The sequence below is a fragment of the Dromiciops gliroides genome, chromosome 4 (assembly GCF_019393635.1).
Source record: "Dromiciops gliroides isolate mDroGli1 chromosome 4, mDroGli1.pri, whole genome shotgun sequence".
NCBI lineage: Eukaryota > Metazoa > Chordata > Mammalia > Microbiotheria > Microbiotheriidae > Dromiciops > Dromiciops gliroides.
Genome location: NC_057864.1, coordinates 366,741,140 through 366,763,631, shown reverse-complemented (window position 1 = coordinate 366,763,631; position 22,492 = coordinate 366,741,140). Strand labels below are relative to the sequence as shown.

At 37.5% G+C, this 22,492-nt stretch overlaps 1 protein-coding gene across 20 annotated transcripts in view; it reads left to right on the top strand.

Annotated features, from left to right (window-relative positions):
• The window catches only part of EPB41L2 (erythrocyte membrane protein band 4.1 like 2), a 275,917-nt gene that overhangs the window by 87,396 nt on the left and 166,029 nt on the right, over window positions 1-22,492 (top strand). The window contains exon 1 of one of the 20 annotated variants that reach the window (XM_044000758.1): window positions 18,529-18,666. The exons of the other annotated variants lie outside the window; for them this stretch is intronic. The gene's annotated coding sequence lies outside the window, so the exon portion shown is untranslated. Of the gene's footprint in view, window positions 1-18,528; window positions 18,667-22,492 lie in introns of those variants that run through there. 20 annotated transcript variants of the gene reach the window in all.

The following is a 22,492-nucleotide window of genomic DNA, read 5'->3' as shown; positions in this document are numbered from 1 at the left end:
GAGATTGCTTTAAGTCTCCAATGAGATAATATAATTAAGGGTGTCTTGTCCAGTACACTATATAGGGGATTCATATTTAGATATGTGTTAGAATGGATATAACGACTGAGGTTTCTTCCAGGTCTGAGATTTTGCTATTCTAAAAATTCGCTTGAAAGTAACACCTCGTGAAGATAATCAGAAGGACTGAGCACATGTTGCTTTTAATATAAGTATAGAAACTTTGGCTTAAGATGTTCTTATAATATACAAATTTACTTTCAAAAAAATTTACTTTCATGTCATGTTTAAATATTCATGTTGTTATGTTGACTTAAATTTTTTTTTAATTTCTCAAGATGTTTTTTTCTAAGAATGATTTCAAAGCCATTTCCTAGAAAAATGTTTTGAGCTTTATTGCATCATTAATTTAAAAATGAAATGCTTAGGCTTGTCCATTTTTTGGCATCATAAATATTTATTAAGTGCCTGTATTATGTGCTAGACCCTGTGCTAGGTGCTAGAGATAAAAACAATAATGAATTACACTATCCCAACTTCCACGGAATTTAATAGAAAGAGTGTGAGACACTGAATCAGGAACACCTGAGTTTGAAGGCCACGTCTGACTCTTATTAGTGTATGTGTTTCTGGGCAAGGCACTCGAATCTTTCTCGGCTCCTCATTTTCCTAATCTGTCAAATGGGCATAATAATACCTGTAGTATCTGTGACAAAGGGTTATTTTCATGGAACTCAAAAGGTGAGAGATATAAAACGCTTTGAAAACTTTAAAGTTCTTCATAAATGTCAGCTATTATTATTAATTTTTATTTGTTCTCCAACTCTCAACAAAACAACAACAAATGACCCCAAAGTGTTTTATGCTTGGGCTAGTTTTGCTGGAACAACGTGGAGGAAATAGCTATGGAAATCTGTTTTGTTTGTCTTAATTTCCTGTGGACGTTATCCAACAGCAATATTGGAGCCAAGAGAGTACATATGAAATCATAGGTTAGAGGCTAAACCACGCCCTTACAAAGAAGAAACTGAATAAGTATGTATGGAGTTAAGCCAGGATTTGACAGTTTGGCATGTCGACTTTCTAGTAATTGATGTTGTATTTTATTACAGAAGTCAAGCTGTATGCTGTGCACTCATTCCTCAACCACTTACTGAGACTGTGTATGATATAGCTGCTTGATATACTACATTAACGTTCATCACTGAAGTAGGTACTAGGGTGTTCCCAAAGTCACAGTGAAGTTTTTAGCTTAATAGCTGACTCAAACTTTAATAGCTTAAAACTTCACTGAAGCTTTGGGAACATCCTGTATATATATATATGTGTATGTATAGATAGATAGATGATAGATAGAAAAATGGTAGCTGGATGATAGAGATGATAGATGATAGATAAGTAGATATATAGACAGATGTTAGCTAGATAATAGAGATGATAGATGATAGGTAGATGATAGATATAGAGAGGATAGATGATAGAGATGATTGATGATAGGTGGATAATAGGTGATAGATAATAGATGATAGATAGATAGATAGATAGATAGATGGATAGATAAATAGATGATAGATAACACACACATAGTTCTTGTTAGAGCTTCACAACAGCTCTGTGAGATAGGAACTAGAACATAAGGAATGATCATTATCTCAACAAAAATTCTAATATTTGATCCTTTAATCTTGACAGTGGTCAAAGGCTTGATTTAAAGAAAGGTTAAATTAAAGCCATAGCTCTCACTTAGGTAGGACTTTTTGTGTTTGCAAAGTACTTCTTCTCAAGGACCCTGTAAGACAGGGAGTACAAGTAGCATATCCTTTTCGACAGATGAGGAAAGTGAGTCTCAGAGAGGACGAGAGCCTTGCTTGGGGTCACGTGGCTAGTGAATGTCGAATTGGGCTTTGAAACTGGGATTCCTTTTGAGGGTAGTATGGTATAGAGAGAAGACAAATGGTTAGAATTCTGAATGCCAGTGTTCAAAGCTTGGCCCTACCCTTTACTAGCATTCTGATCTTTGGTGTGGGCTTTTATGTCTCTAAGTGATCTTCAAAATTAGGAATTTGAAATCGATGCATTTTAAAGTTCCTTTTGGCTCTAAATTTGTAATTCTCATGTTCCCTCTGGCAGAAAACAATTTTATATTCTCCGAATAAATGCACTATTCAGGATTACTACTGCACTTACTGCAGAATAACTGCTAGGGCAAATTCTTTCAAAGTCTGAATGAATTTGTCTTTTAGAGTTTCAAGTAGGAATGTTAATATTGAATATGAAAATGAATATGAATAATTGGATGTCTGAAAAATATTTGGTCTTTGATCGGGTCCAAGACTCATAGCAGCCTAGTAGATGGCTCATTGGATAGAGCACTCACTGGGCCTGGAGTCAGGAAGACCTGAGTTAAAATCCAGACTCAGATACTTACTAGGTGTGTGAATCTGGTCAGGTCTTTTAACCTCTGCTTGCCTCAATTTACTCAACTGTAAAATGGAGATAATAATATAGTATTTAGCTCCCAGGGCTCTTGTAATGATCAAATGAGATATTTATAGAGTTCTTAGTACTATGCTTGGCACATAGTAGGAGTTTAATTAATGCTTATTCTCTTCTGTCCTTGTGCATTTATTTTTTTGGTCTTTAAAAAATAGTGCTGTAATAGACTTCCTACCACCAAGTTTGTTTTGAAGATGCAACAGTTGAATCTTGAGAAATGTTAATGAAATTGACTCTTAAAAGCATATGTTTAATTTTTAAGTGAAAGCCTATATTATATATAAAGTCTTTTTAAAAATTATTTTATAATCTGTTTATAAGTGTAGGGTAGAGGAAAGAGCACTTGGGGCCTACCTTGGAATTCTTGGCTCTGCTTTTGTTAGCTGTGTGACCCTGGGCAAGTCTCCTCCCTGAGTCAGTTTTGTTACCTATCAAATGAAGAATAATAATTCTTCTACTTGGTACTTTAAATCTGTTAGGTAAATGGTAAAAATATTATTAGTCTTATTTTACAAATGAAGCTGAGGCTCAGAGAGGTTGGGACTTGCTCATGATCCTACATCTAGGATTCTATGAATTTATCTGGAAGTAGGATTTTAATCCAGATCCCTAGAATCAGTTATGCTTCCTGTCTTTACAGGACTATCCATATATTAAAGTAGCATTTGAACAAAAAGACTGTCCACAGTGCCTGGCACATGCTTATTGCCTGATTCATCATTCAGCTCAAACCCCACAAACTGAGGTTGAGTGTAAGTGATCTGCCCAGATCTCATATGTAGTAAGTAACCATTCTGGAATTAGAACTAAAGTCCACTGGTTCCAAATAGAAATTTTCTTGATTCTAACCCTAGCTCTTAAGCCACTTTGCCTAGTTGCCTCTTATGGGAGTGAGGTAATTTCCCTAATTTTCCAGGAGATCTAAGTTTTGCACTAATATTTGAAATGTGTCTGGGTTTTTTTTTAAAGCAATACTTAAGCAATAATTTATTTTATTTTCTTTGACAGAAACTTGTGTGGCTTGAAGTTTGTTATAATTTCTCCCCAGACTCCCCCCCACATGCTCAGTTTTGTTCTGTGTTAATTTTTACTGCTCTGTTTCCGTTACTAGCCTTATATGTAGCATCCTAGTGGCAAACATTGTTCCCTTTGTTGGGGCCAAAGAAGTGCCTTTATAACTGGGCATGAGACATGCTACAGATGACAGTTTTGCAACTCTGAAAAATGTGTTCCTCTCTTCCTTTGTACTCTGGTCAGGGCTGCTTTGAATGTTCAGTTGTGTATGTTTAAATTATGGCGTGGCATTTTAATGAAGTTGCATAGATAGCCTGACAGTGATGCTCATCTTAGTTAGATAAACAAAACAAAATATGTCTCTTTTTTTGACCTAGTGCAGATGGGTTGTCAGTTTCTTCCTTCTTCATCCTAGTGATCTTTGTGGTCACACTACAGACTTTTTTGTAGATTTTTTTGGGGGGTGGTACACAGATATTTGCTAATGTAATATGAACATTAGTTACATCTGACCCATTTAACAAGAAAATATTATGCCTTTCTCCAGAGCTGGCTTTTCAAGTTTATCGTTTTTGACTGTTAGAAATAAGCTTCTTGCTTACAAGACTTTTGTTTCTGAGTTTTACATGTTCTAACAATATTTCAGGTGGCAGCTATGCATTCCAATTTAATAACCTGCCTTATCCATTTAATTAAGCGAAGAATAAAAAAAAAATCTGCTCGGCAATTTCCATCATGAAATCCACTTGAAATCGAACTTTTAAGTTGCCAAATAATAACCTCTAAAGTAAATGCCTATAAACATAGAGAGCATTCGGAGAGGCTAGGTGATTTTGGAAAGGGTGCCAGGCTCAGATGAGCCCGACATTGTATATACAGTAAATACTTCCTTTGTGCTGGGACTTGTAACTCCTGTATCACAATTCACTTCAGAAATGTGAAGCAAGATTCCTTTAATAAGGAATAACCCCTATTAAGAAAATAATTGAATAATTGAATTCTTCAGAAGGAGATTACTATGGCTATATCCTGAATGTTATGCCTTGGGACACCCATCATTTAGATATACTTAGTGGAAAGGTCAAAATTAATAGAAGGTTTGGCAGCTTATTGCTTGCAGATTTAAGTAGCGAAAGAGTATGGACTATCCATTCTGGGTATTCTCTGGTAGAATGAATGCAAAAGAACACGTAAATATCAAGAGAAAGGAGGGAAGGGAATAAGTGTTTATATTATAAAGAAACATTTAATTGTAAAGCAACTAGCCCAGTGCCTGCCACATAATAAATGTATGACTATTAACTTATTATATAGGACCTACTATGTGGCAGGTAGTATACTAGGTATTTTATAATACTAACTTATTATATAGGACCTACTACGTGGCAGGTAGTATACCAGGTGCTTTCTGAATATTCTCTCATTTGGTCCTCAAAACAACCCTGAGAGGGTAGCTGCTTTTATTATTGCCATCTTACATTTGAGGAAACTGAGGCTGATGGAGGTTAAGTGACTTACTTGGGGTCATACAGCTAGTAAGTATTTGAAACTAGATTTGAACTCGGGTCTTCCTGACCCCAGGCCCAGTGCTCTAGCCACTATGCCACCAACTGCCTCAGAAGAAGCCATTGAAACAAAATAAAAACTGAATACATGCAAAACTTAGTACAGTGGTTGAAACACAGTTGATGGTTCATAAGTGTTTATTGACTGACGAATTTGACTTTGACTTGTTTGAGAAAGCTCATTTGCTTTTTAGTCTCATCTGTTTTATTGATAATTTTTGTCTTCATATTATGATAATATCTGGAAGAACAAAAGACCCTGCAGTCCCTTCCCTCAGGTTGCTTCCTCCCTTGTAATAAGTAAAATTAAGGAAAAATAGGTAATATTGTGATTGTAAATGACCGTGTAGCCAGCATCCTCTCACCTGCCTCTCGATAGTGATGAGGTAAGTACATTTCATCTTCAGTCCTACACAACCTCCAGTGATTTCTCAGTTATTCAGTTTGATTTCCTCTTAGTGATTTTTTTCATTTACATTGTTAGAATCATTGGGTATATTCTCATGCTTTTCTCTATTTCTCCTATTTTCTGTCTTCATGCACCAAATGATACTCTATTACATTCAAATACTGTGACTTCCTCAGGAAGTCAAAGATAGAAACAAAAGTCCAATATAGACCAAAATCTTTCTAGCGGTACTCTTTTCAGCAACAAACAAAACAAACTTGGAAACAAATTGGGTACCTATTGATTGGGGGGAATGACTGAAAAAGTAACTGATTTATATGAATGTAATAGAGTACTATCATTCAGAAAAAAGTGAAAAAATATGAGAAATTTAAACCTACATAGTTCTGTATGAACTGATGCCTCATATCCTCTGTAGTGATATTTCAGGACTGAAGGGTATGAAAGGGTTAGTCATTTTCCTTGCCTAATTGCAAATTGATATCCAAAATATTTGGACTAGTTTGCAGCTCTGCCAGCAATGCATTGGTATGTCACTCTTCCCAAAACACTTCCAGTGTTGCTCCTTCCTCCCATCTTTATAAATGTTTACTGGTTGATTGAACAGATATTGAAATAGTCCCAAATTTGTCCTAGAAACAAAGCCCCTGGGGCAGCTAGGTGGCACAGTGGATAGAGTACCAGCCCTGGATTCAGGAGGACCTGAGTTCAAATCTGGCCTCAGACACTTGACACTTACTAGCTGTGTGACCCTGGGCAAGTCACTTAACCCCTATTGCCCGGCCAACCCCCCCCCAAAAAAAACCAAAAAACAAAGCCCCTTCCTTTTTCACAACACCAACCTAATTTTTTTGATGTTAAATGACTGTGAATAATGGCCCAGTTGGTCAATTAGCATGCATATAAAATGCCTAATATATAGCTTCTGAAGAATCAGGTTGAGGATCACCCAGAGGGCAATAGTAATAGATTTGAGTAGGCTATATGAATAGCATAGGTGCATCATTCATCCTGGTTATCCTCAAAATATTAAGAGATTTTGAGGAAGGCCAGCCCCAAGATGTTGGTTGAAACCCTTGTAGTGAATTTCTGAGAAGATATTGAGGAGGATCCACAGGAAGAGCATTCGTGGATCCATTGTGAATCTACTCACATTGAGATCACTCATGTATCCCTGCATTATCCCTGTATAGAGACAAAATTAGCCTTGAAAAATGACCTTATAATTGGAACTGTACTTATTTTATTTTTGATTCCAAGTCCTCTCCCTTCACCTCCTTCCCTACCCATCGAGAAGGCAAGAAATATACTTATTATACATATGAAGTTTAAAAAAAATATTATTTTCGGGCAGCTAGGTGGCGCGCAGTGGATAGAGCACCAGCCCTGGATTCAGGAGGACCTGAGTTCAAATCCGGCCTCAGACACTTAACACTTACTAGCTGTGTGACCCTGGGCAAGTCACTTAACCCCAATTGTCTCACCGGAAAAAAAATGTTATTTTCAAGTTGGAGCTGAGCTTAAGCAGAATGGCTAATTCTGGATGTAGTTGGATCCCCTTCACTAGTGGCCTTCAAGCAGACTCTGGATGACGACTTGTCCTCACTCTCATTCACTCTGTCTATTCACTCAGTTACCATATCATCTTGTTTTTTGCCTCTGTAACATTTCTTATTTACTTATCACTACTCTCCTAATTCCTACCCTAGTTCAGGACCTTATCTCCCCGCCTCCTCACCTGGACTCCCTCCAGTAGGCGCCTCATTATTCTCCCTGCCACTAGTCTCACTGAATCCCAGTCCATCTTCCACACAGTTCCCTGAATGACTTTGCAGTAGGATAGATCTAACTTAACCCCTTCCTCCCACCATCAACAAATTCTGGTGGCACCATATTATTACATACTCTAGGATCAAGTATAAACTTTGCAGTTTGGTAGAACCATTGTCTTTCTTATATTTTCATCACATGTTCTGTAGTCCAGCCACATTAACCAACCTGCTTGTTGTGCTCAGAGGTAACTGACTTTTTAATCTCCAATTTTCATACATTATGCTATCTGCTTTTCCTAATAGTCATACCCTCCTCACTTCTACCTTCTGGATTCCCTAGATTCTTTCAAGATTTAGTTAAACACCATCTTCTATAAGAGACCTTTCCTTATCTCCTCCTTCCAACTCTCCATTCTAGTTTCTTCCACTCTAAGGTTACTTTTCTTCTATTCTATTTAGTTTCAGGGACTTTCTTCCCCTTCTTTTTCTTTGTATCTTCCTTGTTCAAGACAATACCTGACACATTGTTAGCACTTTGTAAATGTCTGTTGAATGATTTTGCCACATTGTAATCAAGTTTCTCTTTTGGGTGTAAGTTGGACTAAGTGGCTACTGATGTCTGTTTCAGCTCTAATTTATCCCTCCCCCCCATTTTAAGATGTGAAAGTGAAATATCAGAATTGTTTTAGTTTGCTTTTCTTTTATGTTTTGCAGATTTTTCATTAAAAACAACAACAACAACAAAATCATTAACTGGGAAGACACCATATTCAGCCAATAATTGACAATTTTGTGTGCATATCATATTAATTTCCATAAGACTAAAATGGAAGAAAGAACTATTTTTTTAGATTTTCTCTGGGATCACAAAAATACAAAATGAACGTCACTGACTAGATTAATTGTCATTCTGACATTTTACAGATGGAGAAGCTGAGAGCCAGGGAAGCTAACAATCCCTTCTTCCCCACATCATATAGCTCATAAGTATCCCAAATGGGATCCAAACCTTGGTCTTCCCAGTACTCTACCTGCTATATCACACTGCCTCTCAGTTAGGCCAATGAGCAAGGCCTGGTTGTCTTGATGGAGCCCTCAGGCAATCAGGATTAGGGAATATAGGAATACAGGCAGATGCTAAGCATATTTTCCTTGTCTGTAGGCCCTCATCTGATTGAATTCAGGAAGGAGATCCCAGGGAGCTATTTGAAGGAGGTGAAGTGTGTGCTGAGATGGTGCTCCAATTCATCTCTCCCTTCCTCTTTGTAAATATGTATGTGGGGTGGAGGTTGTCCCTTAATTTGCTCAGTACCCTCAAGTGCCCCAGTGTGATTACCACCTGAGACTGGGTATTTTCAGAAGAATGCTGTTAACAAACAATAATAAAACAGCAAGAACTGATCCCTTGTCTGATGATAATAATTTTCTTCTACTATGTATCTTTGTAAGGGAACATTCCCTTAACAGCAAGAATAACTACTCTGGTTAGTTTTGTCTCTTAAAGCAACCTACCCAGGAGCCCAATTTTTATTTCCTCATTTAGCTTTAGTTGTAGCATCTAATATTGCTAGTTGTAGTGTTCTTAATTAATTCTCTCTTGCTTGTGGTACTACTGTAGTATGTCTATGTATGTGCTCGTGTTTGTGGTATTGTACGATTAGGGGTTTTTGTTGTTGTTGTTTGTTTACTAATTTGTTAAGTGACTGCTTACAATGTTGAGTGCTTACAGGCCAGAAAGATGCAAAATGCAGACTTTTACAGTAGCTTTTTAGCAGTGTCACCTTTTGAAGACAAGATTATATAATTCCCCCCCCCCGCCCCCAGAGATGGAAGGAGGCAAAGATCACATATGGAACCATCGTATTTTTCTCCTTTCTCTAATGACATAAGAGTATTATAACACATACAGACTTGATTATATTGAAACAACATTGGATAGTGGTTGATATAAAATGCTTTGTTTAGTGGCTAACGGTCTTGGTCATCATATGGTTCTAATAAAATATTTCTTTAATTGAACTGAATTGAATACTTTAGGCTGTTACCAGATTAATCTTCCTAAAATCCTCTTTCTGTCTTGTCACTTTGTTGAATAAAACCCTTCAGTTCCTTCTTATAATTTATAAGTCAAATTCAGTCTTGTTAACCTGATCTACCATTGAACCCTTTCATAACTTTTGTGTTATATTGAACATATAACATACACCAATCTAGCTAAAGGTGTGTGTGTATACATAAAAATTATTATAGCTACTTGAAAATGTCGTGTACACACACACACACACAAGCACACACACAAGCACACCCCTTTAGCCAGATTTATTATTTCTTTATACATATTATCCCCTTTTGGGCCTCAAATTCATGCTGTCATCTTTCTCATTTTTTTAATAAAAATATTTTATTATTTTCCAGTTACATGTAAGGATAGTTTTCAACATTTGTTTTCATAGGATTTTTAGTTACACTTCCTCATTTTGAATGTTTTTTACTTATATCAACTTATCTATTCTTCAAGGCCCTCTTCATAACCAGTTTCTTCCATGGAGAGGAAATTTTACCCCTGAAATTCCTTTGTTTCTGACCTTTTTGCAAACTATCATAACACTTCTCATTCTGTTTATTACACCCTCTTTCTTCCAGAGCCATCTGGGTCCAGTGGCAAGATATACATCAGGACAACTGAAGATGGCCCCAGATGTTTAAGGCAATTGGGGTTAAGTGACTTACCCAGGGTCACACAACTAGTAAGTGTTTGAGGTGAGGTTTGAACTCAGGTCCTCCTGACTCCAGAGCCAATGCTTTATCTGCTACACCACCTAGCTGCTCCTAAGGAATTGTAGGGGCCTTACAAATATGAGTTGGTAGAGAATATTCAAGTAGCATTAGACAACTTATCAAGTCCAATCCTTTAACTCAGTTGTCACCTATAGTTCTACATCATATGATAACATTTTCAAGTAGCTATAATAATATTAATTTTTAAAATGACTATGATTTCAACAGGCCAGTGTGATCTGATAGCACCAACAACATAATTTCTAAAACGGTGACCTTAAAACTAAGATAGCCAAGTCCATTGTCTAGTAAGTGGTAGTTAGCATACTGAATTGTTGATCTTTCCTTGTTGGCACAGAGATTTTACTGTTCAGTCTACCTAGTTTTTAGAAAATAGTCCAAGTAGGACACTTACCAAGTAATTAGTTTGATTTATTTCCTTCTATTGTGTTTTTATTTGTTAGAATCAGCTTTTGTTGGAATAAGGGAAGGACTTTATACTCTCACTGAAAGAAGCGTAGTCTGGGAACATTTGAGAAACTGTGACACCAGTGATAAACTGCAACTCTCCTGTACTCAAGCTTTACATTTAGAAGTATCAGGACCCAGATTTAGGAAAGATAATCATGTGTCAGAAGGCATAGTGACAATAAATCAGTGCACTGGTCATTGGCTTAATTTTCACTGTAGAGGTAATATTTATACAGGAATATTTATAGCTGTTTCTATAGAAACTCAGTCAAAAGCACATCATTTACAACATTTGGAATTAAAGGCTATTGGTACTGGAATACATTTTCTAATTTATAGTGGACTTACTCATAATTTGACTTCATTTTGATTTTTATTTCTCTTGCTAATTTACAGTGATCTCAAGTTTGGAAAACTATCTGAATGAATTTATCATGGTTTTATTGATCTAGATTGGATTAATTTAGTGTAACTCAAGAGTTGTTTTTTTTTTAAATTAAATTCTGCTAATCCAAATATAACGCATTACTTTTACAACCTGGATAATTCGATTTTAAGAAGGAATTACTGTATTTTAAAACAATTTATGTTCAGGTTTTTTTTTTTTTAACGGACCTCATATGCTGTTTTGTACTTTTTCCAAGTTTCATCCGCACTCTCTCTTTTACTACTTGGCTATATTAGAGTAACCATGAAGCCCAGAAATTCATCTTTTTAAATGAGGCCAGAATTTGGGGAGCAAGAATGTAGGCATCCGAAAGGCAGATCCAAGGGAGAGGGTGGGGAGGGTGGGGAGGAGAGGGGAAGGAGACCTGACTCTTGTTTTGGCTTGCTGGAGGTTTTTACTTAAAGGGGAGCAATGCTCTTGGACTAGTTAGAGCTGAAGTGGCAGATGTATTACAGCTGTGACCCTTTGGTTTTGCTCCAGTGATAGTATTTGTGTGCACTGTCAGGCCACTTTAAAGACTCACCCTGGATGTGATTCAGCTCTATAAAGGGAGTTTTGTTTTTCTAAGGTTTTATATGTTATCATGTGGTAGTGGTAGTGGTGATGGTGGTGGTGGTGGTGGTGGTGGTGATCCTCCGTTTCTAGCTTCTTAAACAGGCATTTTAATAAGATGCATGTTGCGCGGGCTGAAAATAGGAGACTGGTTTATGATTATTGTTTCTGTGTAAAATATATGAACCTGGGCCCCTGGCCAAGTCCTAAGGTATAAACACAGCTAGCAGCACATTCTAGAGGCTGAAAGTCATCTCTGAACTCCGATTATTGTGTTCCTTTATTGACATTAAGGTCGATTTTACAGTGCCTGGCAAGTAGTAGGCACTTAATAAATGTTGATTGATTGATTTCATTTAGAATCTTTAAGTTAAGCTATTCTGAGATAGATCTCATAACGTTGCAAGGCCAGTCATTAGTGTGGTAAATTGAGTGGTTCAGGAAATTTCATCCTAAATTTTAAGTAGTTTGCCTCATCCTAAGTATAACATTTGTGAAAAGAATTGTTCAGTTTGACATTGGAGCCCCAAACCTCAGATTTCCAAGGGCCATATAATCTACCTCGTATCTGAGCAAGAATCCCTTCTACAACACATCCAAAAAAAGAGTCACCTATCCTTTGCTTTAATACCTCCAATGAAGAGCCATAGCCCCTTGCTCCCCAGATTCCCCATTCCATTTGCAGAGCTCTTAATTGTTTAAGAGGGTTTTCACCCTACATCAGGCTTGATTTTGCCTCTATAGCCTTTGCCCATTTTCCTACTTCTGTTTTGGGGCCAAACAGAAGTATGTTCTCTTTTTCAGCCAAATGAGATACTGTTTATAAATCAAGTGCTGAGGTATGGTGCCTGGCCCACATTTAATGCTTAATAAACACTTATTCCCTTTCCCCTTCTTTGAGATGATGGAGTTTAAAATGCTGAAAGAGAACTATCAATGACTCCTCGTTAACTTTCACCAAGATGAACATCCTTGGTAACTTTAAATGATGTAGCATGATCTGTGACCCAAGTCCTAAGAAACTTATGAAAGGACCGTATTTGCTCACTTACTTCTCTCCCCCTGCACTTGTATTTTCATGTCAAAACTGGCAAGTTGGTGGGCACGCTATCTGGAATGAACACCTGGCTTCTAATATACTACTACATTAAAGAATAATTAAGGGAGAAATTCAAATGAAAAACCTGATGAGTGAAGATAAACATGTGTAGTTTGTTATCCTGTGACACTGAAGGAAGAGTAAGTATTAAGAGCAAAGTAATACTAATATTAAAGATTTCATTTCTTTTCAAGTTCTAGGTTTAGGAAATAAGTTTTTCAAAGGCCAGAACAAAAAGACTGATTTATGGGCCAGGATTTCTAAGAATTAGAAGTACATTAGAACCTCAAATAAATGCCTGGATATAACCATCAGAATGTGAGCTTCTTGAGGGCAGGGACTGTCTTTTGCCTATCTTTGTATCCATATCCCCCAGCACTTAGCATTCATAGTACCTGTCACTTAGCAGAGGCATAACAAATGTTTATTGGTTGACTGACTGAACATAACAGTGACAACTCAACAAAAGGTAGAGGAGAAGATGAGATAAGAATGAAGGGGAGGTGAGATGGGGAGGGGGAGATGGAATTGATGAATAAATGTTAATACAATTTTAACCCCCTCTGCAGACTATGCAGTGGCAAATAGCTAAACATGGTGGACTCCAGAAAAGACTTTTAACTGTTAAGTGATGACATTCAATACGCATTTATTAAGGCAATACTTATTAAACCTTTACTATGTGCCCAGGTATTGTGCTCCTCTGGGAGCTTACATTCTAACCAGGGAAGAAAACAGATAGAAGGTGGTGCTTGAGGTGAATTTTGAAAGAAGGTAAGGATTCTGAGAGGCAGAAGAGCGAGGAAGGAGAGCTAGCCAAGGGAATAAGTTCAGTAGTCCAGGCAAAAGGTGATGAGATCAGGAACAATAGTGATTGCCCTGTGAGTTGTAAGGAACCAATCAGTGGGAGAGATGTTGTGGAGGTAGACTTGGTAAGACTGGGCAAACGAATAATTATGCGAAGGTTAGTGTGTGAATTTGTGCTTATTTATCCAAGCAATATGGGTAAATCTGTGTAAACCCTTTAAAGCTGTGGCAATACAGCATATTTAGTGTCATCTTATTATGGGGGACACATTGGTACACCTTTTGCCCACGTTGTATGGGGAAACAACAGAGGTCTTTGAATGCTTGTTAGTCTTTGAATTTTAGTCTAGTGAATTTTATACATCTGATGTGGATCATAGGAGCTACAGGTTCCAGTTGTTTTAAATAATTGAAGAGAGATGGTAGAATAAAAACATTTGGAAAGTACAATGAAGACATAATTTTTGGACTTGGCCATTCTGAGAATTTGTTTTGCTTGACTATGCATATTTATAACAAGAGTTTTGTTTTACATTCTTTTGTTTTCAATGAAGTGGAGGGTGGGAAGGAGAGAAAATCTTTAACTGAAAAGATAAAATTAAATAAAAGAAAATACAATGATCATCATTTTTGTTTACCAGACTTATTACTCTGCAGTGTATGCCACTGTCTAGAGGCAGATTAACCTTAATCATACTTTTGCCCAAGTCCATTTTTTGTACATTTTAAAAAATATAGTTTGGTATCAGTAAACATTTCTGGTCTCTTTTTTAAAATTCAGGGGTTCTTAAAGTAGGGTTCTTGATTTATTTATAAATATTTTGGTAACTATTTCAACATAGTTGTTTTTTCTTTGTAGTCTCATATATTTTGTCTTATGCTTTGAAAAACATTATTTTGGGGCAGCTAGGTGGCCCAGTGGATAAAGCACCAGCCCTGGATTCAGGAAGACCTGAGTTCAAATTTAACCTCAGACACTTGACACTTAACTAGCTGTGTGACCCTGGGCAAGTCACTTAACCTTCATTGCCCCACCAAAAACACCTACAACACCAAAAAAACATTATTCTAAGAAGAGATCCATAGGCTTCATCAGATTGCCAAAGGAGTCTATACCATAAAAAGGTTCAGAGCCCCTTTGTTAAAGGTGGCATGGAGGTGACCTTGGTTTCTCAAAGTCCCTGCTGGGACAACAGACTTTGTCAGGACCTTTCTTCTAAGCTGAAGAACCTTCCAGTCAGGTCTTGTTATGAGCATCAGAAGGTTTGAAGAAGCTCATGGCTTTGATCCAAGTCGTGGAAGGAGGCCTTCTGTGAAATCCCAGATGCCCCAGGGGTATGGCTGGTCAGGAGCCCTAAGTTTGTTTATAAAGTCCAACTTTCCTACAATCCCTGTGCGTTCCTTTTTACTGTTTAATGAAAATAAGAGGTCATCAAGTTGGGGGGGGCTCCAATTCCATTAGTGTCGTTGCACTTTCTAGCCTTATGTGATAAAGCCTGTGTGAGTCTAGTAGTACAAATAAATATGTGCTGAAAAACTTAATTTTGCTCTTGGTTCATGTGCAGCCATGCAAATTAATGCACACTTAGAGCCTGGGAGAAATTTAACTGGGTTTTAGGAATGAGTTGTGTGGGTAAAGAATGGCTTTAGTAGGAAAAAGAAGAAAAAGTGATTGAGAACTTTAGTACTGTAGTTCTTTAGGTCCCCGATATCTGTTGTTGCTAGATACATCATGTCTTTTCTACTGTGGAGGGCTCGGGGTGGAGGTAGGGGCAGAAACACAAAACAGCAAAGTTTTTTCTAGTTGAAGAGGCATAAAATCTTTGGGAAATGTTCAGTCAATTGTGCTGTGAGATGGTTGGTTGATAAGGGAGGAGGATCGAGATTCTTGGAGCGCCTGACTGAGGACTTTTTTTTCTCCCCACCGAGCCTCAACTTATGCTGTTTTTTCCTTTCTGTGAAATACAGAGGTGCTCTGAGACAATCCTTAGTGATATGCCTTAAAATTGTGATGTCAGTATTTTTTTTTTCCATGTGGAGTGGATAATTGCTTTTCAGATGGAGGCTTGATGAATAGAGGTGGGAAGTGTGAAGAGGAGGGAAGACTGAAAGAATCTCTGTCTCACTAATTTTCCTTTCAGTGTCACTGATGACTTTTGTACTTACTCTAGCATTTTCCCAGCAATGGTCTGTGGGCCGAGAGTGACCTAGCAGATTGCTGATGGCCCTCGTCATCCCCCTTTCCTGTCTCTGCCTTGTCTCTGTGTGCCATAAAATGGGGGGAGGGTTAGAACGAATCAGACTGAAGAAACGTCAATCTTCAATTTTCCTGTGACAAAACTGAATTTTTAAAAACCCACCTATGATAGTGTGATGTCAAATTCAGATCTGTCATTTTAATCATATCCATGACCCATGAATGTTCTTTAATAGATGGAGGCAATTATTACATGGACAGCTAGGTAGCAGAATGGATAGAGTGCCAGGCTTGGAGTCAGAAAGACTCTCCTTCCTGACTTCACAAATCTAGCCTCAGACACTTACTAGCTGTGTGACCCTGGACAAGTCACTTAACCCTGTTTGCCTCAGCTTCCTCATCTATTAAATGAGCTAGAGAAAGAAATGGCAAACCAGTCCAGTATCTTTGCCAAGAAAAACTCAAATGGCGTCATGAAGAGACAGACAGGACTGAAAAACGACCAAACTGGTGACCAACACCATATCAAAGAGAAAGTTTTTTAAAAAGGCAATAGAGTTTGTAAAGGTGAATGATCAATTCAGTAAAATAGAATTGAGAAGAGAGAAAAATACGCATGGCAGAGTAGTGGAATGCCACCAATAAGTAATTGCTTTGGTGATAAATGTATAGTTAGAATAATTTTGACAATCTTATTCTCATAACTTCTATTGAAACATGCTCTTGCTTTTTATCATTCTGTCCTAAATTTGCCTTCCTTTTTGCCTGCCACATTCTTTCTCTATGACTTGGTATGTGAGACATCTTTCCTGCTTAAATATACAAAATATTCCGCTTGTGATAAACTTTTGCCTTTTATTCTGTAATTTTGTAAACATACAGACAAGATGAGTCCCCCTCCTCCCCCTTTTTTTTCTAAAGTTACAGTTTACTCAGCATGAGCACTCGTGATTTTTGTTTTTTGTTATTTTTGTAAAAAAACATTTGAAGAATTACCAAGGATATTTTCCACTGCAGCACAGTGAAGTAGGCAGAGGTATATAGGAAGGTTATAAAAAAGAATGAAGTTATGAATATGAAAATCTGAGTCTTGGACTTGATGATGATGTTAAAATGTAACAGAGCTTCTTTAAGGAAGATATAGGAATAATTCTGCTTTTTGGAGTGTACCAGCAGAGGATTGTGTAAGATGTTAAAAGAGAAAATTAGTTATTTCTTAAGTCTCTCTTATAAGATCATAGGTTTGGAGTGCTAAGGGATCTTAGGGACTATCCAGTCCATGTCCTTCACTTTACACATAAGAAAACTGAGGCTGACATGACTTGTCCAGGCTCAAAAGGCTATTAACTTATGGCATAGGATTCAAACTCAGTTTTTTCTTGTTATCTGCCCCCAACCAGCCACTCCCTCCTCCCTTGAAATTGGCTCTTTCTCTCCTTCCTTTCTCCCCTTTTAATGGCAATATATTTCCATTGGTCAGAAAGTCACAGCCATATATCTACTTTTATTCAAATAGTCTTTGGGTCAGTGTTAGTTGATAGCGGTGGATTTCATGTGTCATTATTTATTTTGGATTATAGATCTACAGTGATGACCTTTTAGAGCTCTAAACCCTTTCACATAATGATAGGTCTTTGTTGTATAAAACTGACTCTCATGTGACCTAATGTAAAAGTATTATTTTTGCAATAAAACGATTGGTATGTATATAGTAGGTAAAAACGATTATTTAAGCTAAGAGTTTGAAATCATTTGGGCATCCAACTATGGTCCTTGTTTCCATGGTACCTACTGTGGTGTTAAAGCATCTCACACCATGGCATAGTAGTAAGATGAGTGGAAGTTAGCAAGATCTCAGAGGTTATTTAGTTGGAGCACCTTTATTTTGCAGATGAAGAAACTGACACCAACACAAGCAAGGTTCCCTAGGTCACACAGCAAACTAGCGGCAGCCAAGACTAGAACTTTGGATTCAGTGTGTTTTACACACTGGCACAGGGGCCATTGTACTTGGACCCATGGCTGCTGCCAGGCAGTGAAATGTCTTTGAATGTCATCCTCCAGAGGCAGTGTACTTTTCTGGGAAAAGTGAGTATGAGCCCAAGGGGAAGAGAATGCCTTACAACCCACTGCTGCTGCTGCTGCTGCTGGTAGTTTGCCCTAGACTGTGAAAAGGGGGTTTCTTGTGGCTTTGAAGCATTTCCTCAGGAAAAAAAAAGCTGTTTAATGACTAGAACCCCCCTAGTTATTGGTCTGCTGTATTGCATACCAAAGAAATAATCAGAACTTACATTTTAAGTATATTTTTAAAAAATCAAAGCGGCAGGAAATTGATTCAGTGCCATTATCTTTTTTTTTTTCCTAAGTGAGGCAATTGGGGTTAAGTGACTTGCCCAGGGTCACACAGCTAGTAAGTGTCAAGTGTCTGAGGCGGGATTTGAACTCGGGTCCTCCTGACTCTAGGGCTGGTGCTCTATCCACTGTACCACCTAGCTGCCCCAATTCAGTGCCATTATCAAAAACTGCCTTTGTGTGTACGTTGTAGGGTAAATAAATAGATGAAATCTGTTATTAGTGGAGAATGAGGGTGTGAAAGATGATTTGATGGTACCTTGTTTGTACACTCTTTTCATTGCTATTAGTAGGGTAGATTTTAGGAACCAAAACATCCCCCCCAAAAAAGGGAGAAAAAAGAAGTCATCTCTCTAAAACAAACAAACCAGAAGAAATTCCCTACTGTAGTAGAATGCATTACCCTTGAAAAGGGACAAAGTTGTCCCATTCCAACTGCCTTTATTTTAGCTAACAGAACTGATAACAGGAAAAGAGTGCTCTCTTGGACCCATGAGAATTTCCTTGCTGAGGAATGAAATGAATTGGAAGCAAACTGGGGGTTTCCACTGAGCATGCCCTTCTCCAGCAGTGTCAGGGTTTGGGTGGGGTTTGTCGAGTTCATTAAGCTTTTCAAAGAGACTGCTGGATTTCCATCGGCTTGCCACAGCCCTCTAATAACAGGGAACAGCAGACAACTGACTTGATGTGCAAAAATAAAACCTACGTATGTATCTTTGAAGGGGAAATTTTTTAGGAAATTACTTTTGGAGGGCCTTCCTTTAGGAAGGAAGTTTGTTATGAGAATTTGAATCAATACCCAGAAGGCTTTATAATATTGTCTCTAGCCAGGGTAGATCAGAAGGGGGGTGCGTGTTGTTTGATGAGGGAGTTGGCAAACATCTCAGTGGTGTAGGTCTGTTTGAACAGTATATATTATGTTTTACCATTCTTTTAGAAGCCAAAGTTGTTTCATGCCACCTGTTTGTGTGTGTAGATACAGATGGTGAATTTTACTAAGTTGCCTTTAGGTATAGCAGTTTTCTAAAGTTTGATGAACAGTATACGAATGGGAAAACTCACCTGTTTATATGTTTTGTTTGCATTTTACAGTTGATTTTGTCATGGATATCAAAAGTCACATTAAAAATACAGTATTTCTTGACCTCAACAAGGTTTACTGAACATGTAATATTTCTTGCTAAATTGAAGTGTATGCTGCCTTTACAGAATATTTCTCCTTTTTCTTTGCTTTAGATGGAAGGGGTGGGGTAGCGAACTCACAGTCACCAAGCTGAGCTTTATAGTTAGCTAAGAAATCAGACAATAGCTCATTCAACTTTATATTGAATATATTATATATCAGTATATATATATATATATATATATACATATGTCAGATAATATATCGGTAAATTGGTGATGATTATCAGTAATATCATACTGGATGTTATGGGGTCGGGCATTTGTCATACAGTAAATGGCAAATACCGAAACAATGATGTTTATCCATGCCCTTTTACTTTCATTACTGAATTTCTAGTCTATTCTTGACGATGAAGAAACATGAATACTACTTCTTTTGTTCAAGCTCTGTCATCCGGATTCTATAGGAAAGCCAGCTTGATTTCTGGATCTGCTCTTCATTTTATTTACAAATTCCACCTATATGACATCCTTACTGTCATCAAGCCATGCTTTGATTGTTGCCTTCTTGCCAAGACTGAAAGCACAGCCTTTGCCATATGCATATGTGTATATGGTCACTACCTGGGTCATTGTTTATTATTGTCATGGTAGGAATTTCTCCTGCACCTCAGAAGTAATTACTGCTATTTCTTCTGTGTGTAGGAGGGAGGTTGAAGTCTTCCACATTTTGCTCTGATGATCGCCTGTACCCTGAAATGAGTAACTCTCTGGAGTAGGGACTTTTAAAAATGATATCATCTCTGCTTACTGCAGAGCCAGCCAAAAAAAGGGCCTCTTATTAGAATTCATACCATACGAACATGTGGTAATTATGAGGCGTTTTGCTGACCAGTAATGTAATCTAGGACTGAGGACATGCTATAGAGGATAGAAATCTTGAGTTCTCTTGACTTTCATATTCCTAGTTTGACTTGAGCTTTGAAAAGTTGGAGCTCCTATCACGTGATATCCTTCAACTGCCACAAGGCAACAGTATGTCACCCATCACAATGTCACCTGAGGAATTATTATATTTTACTTTTCTGAAGTGTCAGCTAAGCCCTATATGCAGTCCTTAGAAGGAAATGCCCTTGGCTTTTCTAGTTACTCGAACATATTCAAGGTGGCTAAAGAAGGTGTTTTGGTATTAATAAGGAAATCCAGTAGTAGTGTTTAATTTCATTTTTTTAAGTGTGAGGATGGAAAGAGCCCCTTGGGCATTCCAAATGTGATATGTGTAATTTCATTACAGTTACGGTGTTTCCTTTCCTGCCCTGGGAAAATTGCTGTTATCATTTTCAGACTTTGGAAGAAGGTAACAATAGCACTCTTGTGGCCCCATCTGCTGACTGACCAATGGAGTGGCATTAATATGGGAATTGGCTTACCTTGAGGCAGCAAGATACAAGTTAAATCTGTATATTAATCTAGAACATAGGTGATTTTTTTGTATCATGAATTCCTTTTGTCCTAAGAATCCCTTCTCACAATAATGTTTTTAAATATATAAAATAAAATAGATAGGGCTTACAAAGGAAACCAGTTATGTTGACATAAAAAATGTGTTTTTCTCCTACCCAAGTTCAAGGACCCTCTGAAATCTAGCCAAAGATTCCTAAATGATCTTTGTACCCTGATCTGGAAGAAGTAGTATTTATTATTCCTTGGCTTTGATCCCTGTCAAACTTGTATTTATTTTACTGCTCCTTTAATTCTGTATCTCATTTAAATCCTCAGAAGAGAATTGGCAAAGATGGTAAAGTTTAAAAAGTGAATTATGTTTTATTGATGTTACTGAGGTATTAACGCCCATTGACACAAGAGCGCCTGAGCTTGCGTATTAGAGCATTTGGAAGCTTGAGCTCTGTTGAGCTCTATCCAGCCTGGCCGACTTGTCATAGTGTGGGAAGTTGATTGGCTCTGACAGCCTTTTGTCATATGACCTCTTAAATTGTTGACTCTGCAGCCAGGACACTTATCCTCTGCAGTTAACCTTGATGGATTTGTAGGGGGTTTGGGGAGGACCTTGTTAGCTGCTATTGACTGTAGTATTTTAGATTTGAATTCACACTGACATCATGTCCTACATTTTAGATTTTTATTAACAGGTTGTCATTGGAATGAATTGATATTTCCTCCACTAAAGTTCTACTCCTACTCTCATTGTGTGGTGGAGATGATTCTGTCTTCCCAAAGGCTATGCCAGTAGATCTCAGGTTCTCAAGTGCTCAGCTAAAAAAGTCTCTGAAGAGCATGAGCCCCAAAGGCAACCTATGTCTGTCATTCAAACCTATTGTCTGTCTGCATCAACAACTGAGCTAAGTTAGGAGATGCTTATCTTGGGCTTGGCTGTTGGAGGTTGGATATTTGTACCACATCCCTGATCCTGGGGAGGTTATTTGATAGCTCTTGATTTCAAGTTTCCTTATCTGTAAAATGAAGGGGTTAGATAGTAAAGTCTAAGGTCCTCTCCAACTCTAAATCTGTTATCTTGTGATCTCATGATATGGTGTTATGATCTATGACAGTACAGGGAATTCTCTTACAGATGGAGCCAACAAACTTTGAGTATCTTTTTTAAATTTAAAATTAAAAAAATCGAGTATCTTTTAAATACTCTCATCAAGCTTGTTGAATTATTTGTGTTTATTTGTGCCTCTGACAATGCAACTTCCCTAATTTTTTTTATGTTGGAGGGTAAAATAATATGGGTTGCTTTCAAATCCACCCAGTTCTCTAACTTAATTTCCAAATATGTAATTGGATGGCAGAATAGGTAGGTGGTACAGGATAGAGCTCCAGGACTGGAGTAAGAAAGATGTATGTAGTTCAAATCTGGTCTCAGATACTTACTAGTTGTGTGACCCTGGGCAAGTCTCTGTTTGCTTCAATTTCTATATTTGTAAAATGAACTGGAGAAGGAAATAGCAAACCATTCTGGTATCTTTGCCAAGAACCCCCAAATAGGTAATGAAGAGTTGGGCAGGACTGAAACAACTGAACAACAGCAACCAAAATTGGCTGGTACATTAATTTATTCATTAATTTAATTTATTTAAACATATTCTAGAATTTAACTTTCCTTCCCACTTCACCCCTCCTCCCTTTCCATTAAACAATACAAACCCCAAACCAAATCCGGATAACACATAGCAATAGTACAGCAAAACTGATTCCCACACTGGACATGTCTCAAAATTCATGTCTCATTCTAAATTTTAAATCTATCCCCTTTCTGGAACCAGGTGAGTGTTGTGTTTCAGTTTTAGTAATTAGGACTCATGATTTATCATCGTATTGATCAGAGTTCTAAAATTTTGAAAATTGCTTTTTGCTGTAATGTTCATGTGATTTTATAAATTGTT